The sequence below is a fragment of the Eucyclogobius newberryi genome, unplaced genomic scaffold (assembly GCF_026437365.1).
Source record: "Eucyclogobius newberryi isolate DKJ021-1_F unplaced genomic scaffold, fEucNew1.0.hap1 SCAF_33, whole genome shotgun sequence".
NCBI lineage: Eukaryota > Metazoa > Chordata > Actinopteri > Gobiiformes > Gobiidae > Eucyclogobius > Eucyclogobius newberryi.
Genome location: NW_027315979.1, coordinates 900,852 through 914,011, shown reverse-complemented (window position 1 = coordinate 914,011; position 13,160 = coordinate 900,852). Strand labels below are relative to the sequence as shown.

Below are 13,160 nucleotides of genomic sequence, written 5' to 3'. Positions count from 1 at the left end.
CAGCGGTCACTTTAAACACAGCGGCCACTTTAAACACAGCGGTCACTTTAAACACAATAGTGGTCACTTTAAACACAACAGTGGTCACTTTAAACACAACAGTGGTCACTTTAAACACAACAATGGTCACTTTAAACACAACAATGGTCACTTTAAACACAGCGGTCACTTTAAACACAATAGTGGTCACTTTAAACACAACAGTGGTCACTTTAAACACAACAGCGGTCACTTTAAACACAATAGTGGTCACTTTAAACACAACAGTGGTCACTTTAAACACAACAGTGGTCACTTTAATCACAATAGTGGTCACTTTAAACACAATAGTGGTCACTTTAAACACAGCGGTCACTTTAAACACAGCGGTCACTTTAAACACAGCGGCCACTTTAAACACAGCGGTCACTTTAAACACAATAGTGGTCACTTTAAACACAGCGGTCATTTTAAACACAGCGGCCACTTTAAACACAACAATGGTCACTTTAAACACAACAGTGGTCACTTTAAACACAGCGGTCACTTTAAACACAGCGGTCACTTTAAACACAATAGTGGTCACTTTAAACACAACAGTGGTCACTTTAAACACAACAGTGGTCACTTTAAACACAGTGGTCACTTTAAACACAGCGGTCACTTTAAACACAACAGTGGTCACTTTAAACACAACAGTGGTCACTTTAAACACAGCGGTCACTTTAAACACAATAGTGGTCACTTTAAACACAATAGTGATCACTTTAAACACAGCGGCCACTTTAAACACAGTGGTCACTTTAAACACAGCGGTCACTTTAAACACAGCGGCCACTTTAAACACAGCGGTCACTTTAAACACAATAGTGGTCACTTTAAATACAGCGGTCATTTTAAACACAGTGGTCACTTTAAACACTACAGTGGTCACTTTAAACACAACAGTAGTCACTTTAAACACAACAGTAGTCACTTTAAACACAACAGTGGTCACTTTAAACACAGCGGTCACTTTAAACACAGCGGCCACTTTAAACACAGCGGTCACTTTAAACACAGTGGTCACTTTAAACACAGCGGTCACTTTAAACACAATAGTGGTCACTTTAAACACAGCGGTCACTTTAAACACAACAGCGGTCACTTTAAACACAACAGCGGTCACTTTAAACACAACAGTGGTCACTTTAAACACAGCGGTCACTTTAAACACAGCGGTCACTTTAATCACAATAGTGGTCACTTTAAACACAATAGTGGTCACTTTAAACACAGCGATCACTTTAAACACAGCGGTCACTTTAAACACAGCGGTCACTTTAAACACAATAGTGGTCACTTTAAACACAATAGTGGTCACTTTAAACACAACAGTGGTCACTTTAAACACAGTGGTCACTTTAAACACAACAGCGGTCACTTTAAACACAATAGTGGTCACTTTAGACACAACAGTGGTCACTTTAAACACAACAGTGGTCACTTTAAACACAGTGGTCACTTTAAACACAGCGGTCACTTTAAACACAGCGGTCACTTTAAACACAATAGTGGTCACTTTAAACACAGCGGTCACTTTAAACACAGCGGTCACTTTAATCACAATAGTGGTCACTTTAAACACAATAGTGGTCACTTTAAACACAGCGATCACTTTAAACACAGCGGTCACTTTAAACACAGCGGTCACTTTAAACACAATAGTGGTCACTTTAAACACAATAGTGGTCACTTTAAACACAGTGGTCACTTCAAACACAGTGGTCACTTTAAACACAGCGGTCACTTTAAACACAGCTGCCACTTTAAACACAACAGTTGTCACTTTAAACACAACAGTGGTCACTTTAAACACAACAGTGGTCACTTTAAACACAGCGGTCACTTTAAACACAGCGGCCACTTTAAACACAGCGGCCACTTTAAACACAACAGTGGTCACTTTAAACACAGTGGTCACTTTAAACACAGCGGTCACTTTAAACACAGCGGCCACTTTAAACACAGCGGTCACTTTAAACACAATAGTGGTCACTTTAAACACAATAGTGGTCACTTTAAACACAGCGGTCACTTTAAACACAATAGTGGTCACTTTAAACACAGCGGTCACTTTAAACACAGCGGCCACTTTAAACACAATAGTGGTCACTTAAAACACAGTGGTCACTTTAAACACAGCGGCCACTTTAAACACAATAGTGGTCACTTTAAACACAATAGTGGTCACTTTAAACACAACAGTGGTCACTTTAAACACAACAGTGGTCACTTTAAACACAACAGTGGTCAATTTAAACACAACAGTGGTCACTTTAAACACAGCAGTCACTTTAAACACAGCGATCACTTTAAACACAGCGGTCACTTTAAACACAGCGGTCACTTTAAAAACAATAGTGGTCACTTTAAACACAACAGTGGTCACTTTAAACACAGTGGTCACTTTAAACACAGTGGCCACTTTAAACACAACAGTGGTCACTTTAAACACAATAGTGGTCACTTTAAACACAATAGTGGTCACTTTAAACACAGCGGTCACTTTAAACACAATAGTGGTCACTTTAAACACAGCGATCACTTTAAACACAGCGATCACTTTAAACACAGCGGTCACTTTAAACACAATAGTGGTCACTTTAAACACAATAGTGGTCACTTTAAACACAATAGTGGTCACTTTAAACACAGCGGTCACTTTAAACACAATAGTGGTCACTTTAAACACAGCGGTCACTTTAAACACAATAGTAGTCACTTTAAACACAATAGTGGTCACTTAAAACACAGTGGTCACTTTAAACATAACAGTGGTCACTTTAAACACAACAGTGGTCACTTTAAACACAATAGTGGTCACTTTAAACACAGCGGTCACTTTAAACACAATAGTGGTGACTTTAAACACAATAGTGGTGACTTTAAACACAACAGTGGTCACTTTAAACACAGCGGCCACTTTAAACACAGTGGTCACTTTAAACACAGTGGTCACTTTAAACACAATAGTGGTCACTTTAAACACAACAGTGGTCACTTTAAACACAACAGTGGTCACTTTAAACACAACAGTGGTCACTTTAAACACAGCGGTCACTTTAAACACAGCGGTCACTTTAAACACAGCGGCCACTTTAAACACAGCGGTCACTTTAAACACAATAGTGGTCACTTTAAACACAACAGTGGTCACTTTAAACACAACAGTGGTCACTTTAAACACAACAATGGTCACTTTAAACACAGCGGTCACTTTAAACACAGCGGTCACTTTAACACAACAGTGGTCACTTTAAACACAGTGGTCACTTTAAACACAGCGGTCACTTTAAACACAGCGGTCACTTTAAACACAATAGTGGTCACTTTAAACACAATAGTGGTCACTTTAAACACAATAGTGGTCACTTTAAACACAACAGTGGTCACTTTAAACGCAATAGTGGTCACTTTAAACGCAATAGTGGCCACTTTAAACACAGCGGCCACTTTAAACACAACAGTGGTCACTTTAAACACAGCGGTCACTTTAAACACAATAGTGGTCACTTTAAACACAATAGTGGTCACTTTAAACACAATAGTGGTCACTTTAAACACAGCGATCACTTTAAACACAGCGATCACTTTAAACACAGCGGTCACTTTAAACACAATAGTGGTCACTTTAAACACAGCGGTCACTTTAAACACAACAGCGGTCACTTTAAACACAACAACAGCGGTCACTTTAAACACAATAGTGGTCACTTTAAACACAGTGATCACTTTAAACACAATAGTGATCACTTTAAACACAACAGCGGTCACTTTAAACACAATAGTGGTCACTTTAAACACAGTGATCACTTAATCACAACAGTGGTCACTTTAAACACAACAGTGGTCACTTTAAACACAACAGTGGTCACTTTAAAAACACCAGCGGTCACTTTAAACACAGCGGTCACTTTAAACACAATAGTGGTCACTTTAAACACAGCGGCCACTTTAAACACAGCGGCCACTTTAAACACAACAGTGGTCACTTTAAACACAATAGTGGTCACTTTAAACACAATAGTGGTCACTTTAAACACAATAGTGGCCACTTTAAACACAGCGGCCACTTTAAACACAACAGTGGTCACTTTAAACACAGCGGTCACTTTAAACACAATAGTGGTCACTTTAAACACAATAGTGGTCACTTTAAACACAATAGTGGTCACTTTAAACACAGCGGTCACTTTAAACACAATAGTGGTCACTTTAAACACAGCGGTCACTTTAAACACAATAGTGGTCACTTTAAACACAGCGGTCACTTTAAACACAGCGGCCACTTTAAACACAACGGTCACTTTAAACACAATAGTGGTCACTTTAAACACAATAGTGGTCACTTTAAACACAATAGTGGTCACTTAAAACACAGTGGTCACTTTAAACATAACAGTGGTCACTTTAAACACAACAGTGGTCACTTTAAACACAACAGTGGTCACTTTAAACACAGCGGTCACTTTAAACACAACAGTGGTCACTTTAAACACAATAGTGGTCACTTTAGACACAACAGTGGTCACTTTAAACACAACAGTGGTCACTTTAAACACAGCGGTCACTTTAAACACAATAGTGGTGACTTTAAACACAACAGTGGTCACTTTAAACACAGCGGCCACTTTAAACACAGTGGTCACTTTAAACACAGTGATCACTTTAAACACAACAGTGGTCACTTTAAACACAACAGTGGTCACTTTAAACACAGCGGTCACTTTAAACACAGCGGCCACTTTAAACACAGCGGTCACTTTAAACACAATAGTGGTCACTTTAAACACAACAGTGGTCACTTTAAACACAACAGTGGTCACTTTAAACACAGCGGTCACTTTAAACACAGCGGTCACTTTAAACACAATAGTGGTCACTTTAAACACAACAGTGGTCACTTTAAACACAACAGTGGTCACTTTAAACACAACAGTGGTCACTTTAAACACAATAGTGGTCGCTTTAAACACAATAGTGGTCACTTTAAACACAGCGGTCACTTTAAACACAGCGGCCACTTTAAACACAGCGGTCACTTTAAACACAATAGTGGTCACTTTAGACACAACAGTGGTCACTTTAAACACAACAGTGGTCACTTTAAACACAGCGGTCACTTTAAACACAATAGTGGTCACTTTAAACACAGCGGTCACTTTAAACACAATAGTGGTCACTTTAAACACACTCGGTCACTTTAAACACAGCTGCCACTTTAAACACAATAGTGGTCACTTAAAACACAGTGGTCACTTTAAACACAGCGGCCACTTTAAACACAATAGTGGTCACTTTAAACACAACAGTGGTCACTTTAAACACAACAGTGGTCACTTTAAACACAGTGGTCACTTTAAACACAACAGTGGTCACTTTAAACACAACAGTGGTCACTTTAAACACAACAGTGGTTACTTTAAACACAGCGGCCACTTTAAACACAACAGTGGTCACTTTAAACACAGTGGTCACTTTAAACACAGCGGTCACTTTAAACACAGCGGCCACTTTAAACACAGCGGTCACTTTAAACACAATAGTGGTCATTTTAAACACAACAATGGTCACTTTAAACACAGCGGTCACTGTAAACACAGCGGTCACTTTAAACACAATAGCGGTCACTTTAAACACAACAGTGGTCACTTTAAACACAACAGTGGTCACTTTAAACACAATAGTGGTCACTTTAAACACAGCGGTCACTTTAAACACAACAGTGGTCAATTTAAACACAACAGTGGTCACTTTAAACACAGCAGTCACTTTAAACGCAGCGGTCACTTTAAACACAGCGGTCACTTTAAACACAATAGTGGTCACTTTAAACACAATAGTGATCACTTTAAACACAGCGGTCACTTTAAACACAATAGTGGTCACTTTAAACACAATATTGGTGACTTTAAACACAATAGTGGTCACTTTAAACACAGCGGCCACTTTAAACACAGTGGTCACTTTAAACACAGTGGTCACGTTAAACACAGCGGCCACTTTAAACACAATAGTGGTCACTTTAAACACAGCGGTCACTTTAAACACAACAGCGGTCACTTTAAACACAACAGTGGTCACTTTAAACACAATAGTGGTCACTTTAAACACAGTGATCACTTTAAACACAATAGTGATCCCTTTAAACACAACAGCGGTCACTTTAAACACAATAGTGGTCACTTTAAACACAGTGGTCACTTTAAACACAATAGTGGTCACTTTAAACACAATAGTGGTCACTTTAAACACAGCGATCACTTTAAACACAGCGGTCACTTTAAACACAATAGTGGTCACTTTAAACACAATAGTGGTCACTTTAAACACAGCGGTCACTTTAAACACAATAGTGGTCACTTTAAACACAGCGGTCACTTTAAACACAATAGTGGTCACTTTAAACACAGCGGCCACTTTAAACACAGCGGCCACTTTAAACACAGCGGTCACTTTAAACACAATAGTGGTCACTTTAAACACAATAGTGGTCACTTTAAACACAACAGTGGTCACTTTAAACACAGCGGTCACTTTAAACACAACAGTGGTCACTTTAAACACAATAGTGGTCACTTTAGACACAACAGTGGTCACTTTAAACACAACAGTGGTCACTTTAAACACAGCGGTCACTTTAAACACAATAGTGGTCACTTTAAACACAGCGGTCACTTTAAACACAATAGTGGTCACTTTAAACAAAGCGGTCACTTTAAACACATTGGTGACCGGTTATTACCTCTGGTTTTGTTCAGTGCCAAAAAACATTAAAAATGAAATGATTGCTGGAATAATTGGATTGAACTCTTGGATTCTTTCCCTCAGTTCCCACACTTGTGTACTTTACTTGTACCTTACTTGTACTTTACTTCTGTGTGCGTCACATTGTACTACAAATGCATATCCCACCTCCACAAACCTGCTCTGATTGGCCAGACGCGACATTGCCCATTGTTTCTGACCAATCGGCTGCAGTCTTTGTCTTTCCTCCCGCCCCCGGACCAAAATAACCCAGTCATAAATACAGAGGGCTACTATGAGCCGTGTGTACAAACAAGGACAGGCCTGTGAGCGCTGCAGTGGACACTGGTCACTGATGTCCACTGTGAGAGGCACGAGGAGGAGTGAAAGTCCAGTGTCAAAGATAACAAAGCACTTCAAAAGACTTTTATTCAGCTTTACACCGCATCACTTTGGGAATGATTGCACCGCTCAAACATCCTGGAGATCCACTGAGATCTGGGACAACAGTGAAGTATAAACTGCTAACTGACGCTAACTGACGCTGACTAACGCTAACTAACGCTGACTAACGCTAACTAACGCTGACTAACGCTAACTGACGCTGACTGACGCTGACTAACGCTAACTAACGCTGACTAACGCTAACTAACGCTGACTGACGCTAACTGACGCTAACTGACGCTAACTGACGCTGACTAACGCTGACTGACGCTGACTGACGCTGACTGACGCTGACTGACGCTAACCGACGCTAACCGACGCTGACTGACGCTGACTAACGCTGACTGACGCTAACCAACGCTAACCGACGCTAACTGACGCTGACTAACGCTAACTGACGCTAACTGACACTGACTAACGCTGACTGACGCTAACCGACGCTAACCGACGCTAGCCGACGCTGACTAACGCTGACCGACGCTGACCGACGCTAACCGACGCTGACTAACGCTGACTAACGCTGACTGACGCTGACCGACGCTAACCGACGCTGACTAATGCTGACTAACGCTGACTAACGCTGACTGACGCTGACCGACGCTAACCGACGCTAACCGACGCTAACCGACGCTGACTAACGCTGACTAACGCTGACTGACGCTGACCGACGCTAACCGACGCTAACCGACGCTGACTAACGCTAACTAACGCTAACTAATGCTGACTGACGCTGACTGCCGTTGACTAATGCTGACTACGCTAACGCTAACTAATACAAAAATACAGTTGTTAGCAGGTGTTCTTTAAAAGCCCATGTGGAGAGGCTTTTGTTCTCTGTAATGGACATCTTATACACAAATAAAGCTTTATTTGGCAGAGTTGAGGTTAATATTAAGACTTTCCTGCACAACATTAAATTGAGGATACGACAGTTGGAGTTGATCAAACGGCAGAAGCCAAAACTACAGAAATGGCTTTAAATTTGATCTGGTGTCATTTTAGTTTCAGGGAAAACGTAAAGATTGTGATTCCTGTCGTTGGATGTGACACGGTCGATGAAAGTCCAGTTTCTGTATCGTCCCTTTATCAGATCGAGAGTCGTGTTGGAGGATTATTATGTTCTTAAGAGATGAAAAGACAACAATATCATCGGGTTTGCAATGACAACGTAAAGAGGCTTCCATTTTGAGGAAAATGTAAAGAAAGAAGAGTTTGTAGAAAGAGTCTTCGTTTAGGACGTCTGTGGACAATCGTCCGTATATTTGGGACGTCTTTAAAACAGGGACAGAAGACAAACTTTAATGGTCTTATGATTATTTTGGTTCATAATAATCCTACTTCACCTTTTGATTTTATACAATTTGTTAAAACTATACATTTGGTTTTCCATGAATAAATAATTAAACAGTAACTAACGTCAAAGTTTATTTGAATATAACGATTTTCAAATTCAGTGTTAAAACAATCAGACCAACACCAAACACACAAGAAACCGGGAAATAAGATTAGATTAGGGCACATGACTTTATCTGGTGTATTTATACATGTGGTACATATAGAATATAGTATGCAGGTGTTTGTGGAGGAAACTGTCGAAAAATGACAGGAAGTGACATCACATTAGAGACTCTCAGTCATATGTCATAGTTTATGCAGAAATTACACACAAAAAACTACTTTTTTGACATTCTAAATATTTATTGAACAAAATAAACATGATAATTTCCTAGTGTGATGTCATCAATTGCAAACAGGAAGTGAAATTATAAAACTAAAAAAAATTCTATTCTGGGACAATTATATCCCAGATATATTTTATTTTATTTCAAAGAGTAGTCCAACCTGTCATGGGCACTTTAAGTATTGTTTAAAACACATGTCTCAGCTTGTTTTTCTTTGTGTTTTCATCATTTTAACACTGAAATTTAAACTGATCATAATAAATGTTGAAATGAGTTTCTCTGTTTTCTCTGTTTTCTCTGGTTCAGAATGTTGTTTACAATGCAGTTGCTTAGTTAGTCACAGTATTGCTTCTTTTTCTAGTTAAAAATGAACAGAACAGAAAACACAAGAGAGAGAGTGCGTTTTTAAAAAGCAGCAGAACAACATCCAGACAAACTGAAGGAGCAGATTGTCTAAAGTAAATGTGTCGTCATGTTCTGGTTCTGGTTCTGGTTCTGTCACTGCTTCAGAACTGGATCATCCCTGGTTCTTTTACAAAAGGATCGACATCAGGCTCATCTTTCAGCATCTTCTTTTTAGTGGTCGATGATAATGCACTTATGGCATTTGTCACCACTTTGAGGCTTTTTTATTGTAAAATGGGAAAGTACAAGATCCGTCTGGAGTTTCGCTTTGGATGACCAGATATTTCAGTAAAATACAATTTAAGGTGCAAAGTCATTTCCTTTAAAGAGCTGTGGACATGCTCTTGACCTTTATGTGCTTTCGCTTTAGAAGTTACAGCTGAAGCTTTGGTCAATATATTTAAAAGTGAGCAATATCGTGGATGTTGCATTGAAGAGAACGAATATCGTGCATTTCACTTCCAGCAGAAAATGCAGCAACATTTGAGGTGGAAAAGTTGTAATGTTTCAAACAAGTGAGTTTGGGTATGATTTTACAGTGTATTCACATTTGTACTTTAACTTATAGGTTTAAAGACATGTTTTGACACATTTCTGCTGATTTGACATAATATCGCGCTATTCATTTTTGTTCATGTTCGTTGCTGGCTCAGATCTGGTCTTGACACTGGAGGATGGGTCAAATGTGGAGGATACGTGACACATAATGCACGTTTTGATCACCGTTACACCAGTCGGGATCCCCACTAGCGCCGACCTTTGACCTGCCTTTACAGAAGTGGTTGGGGTTCTGCTCAGGCGTGACTCAGGCCTCACGTGGGCTCCACACTGTGACTGTGGGCGGAAAATTCAAGAAGTACATTATTGCGAATTCACCTCAGCTTCACACGAAATCCATGTTTTTCATTGACTTGGGCGACACGAGTCATTTGTTGTGTTTGAATAAAAGCCACACATAAGTTCAAGTTGAGTAATAAACTATTTTAAAACTCAAATATCATGACTAATTCTGGGACATTTTATATCTTAATATGTTTGTCTGGTGAACAGCAGAGGGCGCAAGGCCTGGAGTGAGTCAGACGCTAAAGACAACAGGGGCTAGTTTTCAGCAATGACATGAAATGATGCTTAAATCTATGTTTGTGGTGCTTTTCTCTACTATGTGTTGACTCTAGTTTTATGTTCATATCGAAGTTGGCCTTTAATCTCGTTCCTACTATTTTGTTTGAATTGCCTTATCGTGATCAGCACTCCTCCAATGGGTCAGCTTCTGTCGTCGAGTGAGTGACCAGTGCATTTGAAGAGCCTGAAGCCAATATGTTTTGGGTGTAATAAAGTCAAATGTGTTTTGTCGCAAAAGAGATCGAGGCGTTTGCATTTTTAACATAAATGACTTTCCCGAGTCCTTTTGATTTGTTTCTACTTTACACTCTGAAATACTGAACTTTTAAAATGGCTCAAAACCGCACGTTGTATCGTCTTTAACGTTGAAACATTTGAACTTCTTCGCTCGTCTGCTTCAACGTCAACATCCTTGGACGTGCCGTTTCTCTTACTCAGCTAGAATTGGCGCTACTCTGACCACTTCCCCTTATTGTTGCCGTGGTGTTGCGTCCATGGTGAGCCGTGGGCAGGACAAGGGGGAGGAGTTTGCTGTCGAAGGCGAATAGAAAAGTCTTTGCCGGACACACAAACCTCTCGTCTGTTGCCAAGCGCAGCAGTGGTCAGTCTAATTTAGTGGAAGAGAGAGAGAGAGAGAGACACTGACACCAGGAGAGAAAGGCACGAGCCGGAATAGGAACCAAGGAACTTTTGGATACTGGCCTGGTGTCAAAGTCGCGTGGGTATTTTTGCTGGAGGGTTTTCAGTCCTGGACTCACCATGTTGTCATTGGGAATAGTGCAGATTTATCCGGTAAGAATCTTGATTTGAATATTTGGCGTTTGGTCCTCGATGTCGACTTTGTTTTTTGGTTCTAGTCCTGCTTTAGTCCAGGTTTTAGTCCCAGTTCAGCCCAGATCTGGATGTGGAGCCCGTGATCCCGTTTCGTTTTAGACTTGGACGATTGATTCACGAGAGTTGCAGTGGTTTGTTTTGGGGCTTTAGTCGACTGAAGAAGTTCACGTCAAAACGACAGAACTATTTAAACAGAAAAGTGCCAGTAAACGGTGTATTTGTGTGTCAGATGTAACTCAAACTCACGACTCACTCCAGATCTGCTCCTTTTGCTGTTGTCCCATAAAAATCCCTTTCAATCTTTATAAAATAATCAGTAGACTAATAAAACTGACCCCATAAAGCGATGAATTGACTAAAGGATTTCATCTCTAGTTTGTTTTGTTCTCAAGAATAGTCATGAAAGTCTGAATAATAATGGTAATATGAAGGTCAAATATAGCAACGTAAGACTATTTTATGAAAAATATCCAAACATTTCATTCATAAATATCAAAGCTCATGATACTGTGTGGGCACATGTTTTTAAAGAAATAGAATAAATGTGTCGGTGAACAAAAGATGAGTTTCTACCTCGTTAGACTCTAAATAAATGCTGTTCCATTGGTTTAATCAGTCCACAAACTCAGGATTTGGCCTTTCAGTTCCCGCCAAAGAAACAATTTGGTTTTCCAGGTCTAAATGAGTAAATATGACTGCAACAGTTTAACAAAGAAATGACCTAAAGAAGCTCAAACTGTATCAAATGTGTGTTATAAGCTTGTGTCCACACGTTTGAAGACGACTAGAGTTTTTTAGCTGCTGTGGTCTGATCATGTCAGGTTTGTTTTCTGCTGCTGTATTGAACCTGTTGTTGTGCCACTGGGCCTCACTTTGTCCATCGTATTATATCCAAATGTAGCTCCAGTTTTACCATAAGATTTAAATTGCACACAAGACGAGGGAAGCATTGGACAGAGAAGGACGTAGGACCATTGGACAGAGAAGGACGTAGGACCATTGGACAGAGAAGGACGTAGGACCATTGGACAGAGAAGGACGTAGGACCATTGGACAGAGAAGGACGTAGGACCATTGGACAGAGAAGGACGTAGGACCATTGGACAGAGAAGGACGTAGGACCATTGGACAGAGAAGGACGTAGGACCATTGGACAGAGAAGGACGTAAGACCATTGGACAGAGAAGGACGTAGGACCATTGGACAGAGAAGGACGTAAGACCATTGGACAGAGAAGGACGTAGGACCATTGGACAGAGAAGGACGTAGGACCATTGGACAGAGAAGGACGTAGGACCATTGGACAGAGAAGGACGTAGGACCATTGGACAGAGAAGGACGTAGGACCATTGGACAGAGAAGGACGTAGGACCATTGGACAGAGAAGGACGTAGGACCATTGGACAGAGAAGGACGTAGGACCATTGGACAGAGAAGGACGTAAGACCATTGGACAGAGAAGGACGTAGGACCATTGGACAGAGAAGGACGTAGGACCATTGGACAGAGAAGGACGTAGGACCATTGGACAGAGAAGGACGTAGGACCATTGGACAGAGAAGGACGTAGGACCATTGGACAGAGAAGGACGTAGGACCATTGGACAGAGAAGGACGTAAGACCATTGGACAGAGAAGGACGTAGGACCATTGGACAGAGAAGGACGTAAGACCATTGGACAGAGAAGGACGTAGGACCATTGGACAGAGAAGGACGTAGGACCATTGGACAGAGAAGGACGTAGGACCATTGGACAGAGAAGGACGTAGGACCATTGGACAGAGAAGGACGTAGGACCATTGGACAGAGAAGGACGTAGGACCATTGGACAGAGAAGGACGTAAGACCATTGGACAGAGAAGGACGTAGGACCATTGGACAGAGAAGGACGTAAGACCATTGGAC

At 40.7% G+C, this 13,160-nt stretch overlaps 1 protein-coding gene across 2 annotated transcripts in view; it reads left to right on the top strand.

Moving 5' to 3' along the window:
• tfeb (transcription factor EB) overlaps window positions 1-13,160 on the top strand; it is a 255,206-nt gene that overhangs the window by 174,986 nt on the left and 67,060 nt on the right. The window contains exon 1 of one of the 2 annotated variants that reach the window (XM_072461885.1): window positions 10,925-11,213. The exons of the other annotated variant lie outside the window; for it this stretch is intronic. The gene's annotated coding sequence lies outside the window, so the exon portion shown is untranslated. Of the gene's footprint in view, window positions 1-10,924; window positions 11,214-13,160 lie in introns of those variants that run through there. 2 annotated transcript variants of the gene reach the window in all.